Here is a 988-nt window from a genome sequence, read left to right as displayed (position 1 = left end):
TATATGAATTACCAAAGTTGAATCAAGAATATATAAAAATTTTAAATAATGCAATATCAGTCAATGAAATTGAAAGTGTAGTTAAAAACTTATAAAGAAAGAGAAGCCCAGGCTCTGATGGATTCACTGTCGAATTCATAAGAAACCTAGAGATCAAATGCCAAAAGTCATCCAACTAATGAAATTGAAAGAGAAACAGTACTCCCAAAGTCATTCCTGAAATCAGGCATTACCCTGATGCCACGATAGTAGACTTATGCAACCAAATATGAGAGCTGGAAGCCAATCTTCTTAATAAACATAGACACAAAAATCCTCTAGAATATCCTGGAAAACAGGATGCAGGCAGTCATGGAGATTATTCGCCATGACCGTGGAGGGTTCGTCTCAGGGATCCAGGTATGGTTCATCATAGGCAAACCGATAAATGGAATATACCATTTCAACAGAGCCAAAGAAAAAATTTACATGATCATCTCAATATATTCAAAAATGTGTTTAACAACATCCAACACTCATTTATGATTAAAACCCTACAAAAAATGGAACAGAATTTATCTTAACATGATAGAAGCCTTCTACCATAAATCAACATTCAACATCATATTAAATGTTCAGAAATTTAAATCTTTCACTCTAAATTCAGGAACAAGACTAAGATGTCCACTATCACCATTCTTATTTAACATAGCTCTTGAAATATTAGCTAGAGTAGTTAGACAAGAGACAGAAAAGAGGGAAAAAGACAGGCAAGGAAGAAATTAAGTTACCAGTATTTACAGATGACATGATACTGTACATAGAAGCCTCCTAGAACTCCACTAAAAGAGTTGTAGATTTAATAAAAGATTAAGTCCCATATCTGGATATGGAGTCAATACTCAAGTATTAATAGCATTCCTGTATGCAAACAACAAACTTACTGAAATAGAATTAGAGAAACCCCACTTTTCATAATAGCACAGAAAAAAATGACATTTAAAGGCTG

The 988-nt window shown here is 33.4% G+C and overlaps 1 pseudogene; it reads left to right on the top strand.

The window, feature by feature from the left end:
• The first annotated feature begins 367 nt into the window (after window positions 1-367).
• The window catches only part of LOC105742614, an 18,340-nt pseudogene continuing 17,719 nt past the window's right edge, over window positions 368-988 (top strand).

Source organism: Octodon degus, unplaced genomic scaffold, assembly GCF_000260255.1.
Source record: "Octodon degus isolate 3935 unplaced genomic scaffold, OctDeg1.0 scaffold00062, whole genome shotgun sequence".
Classification (NCBI taxonomy): domain Eukaryota; kingdom Metazoa; phylum Chordata; class Mammalia; order Rodentia; family Octodontidae; genus Octodon; species Octodon degus.
This window is presented reverse-complemented; position numbering and strand designations above follow the sequence as displayed.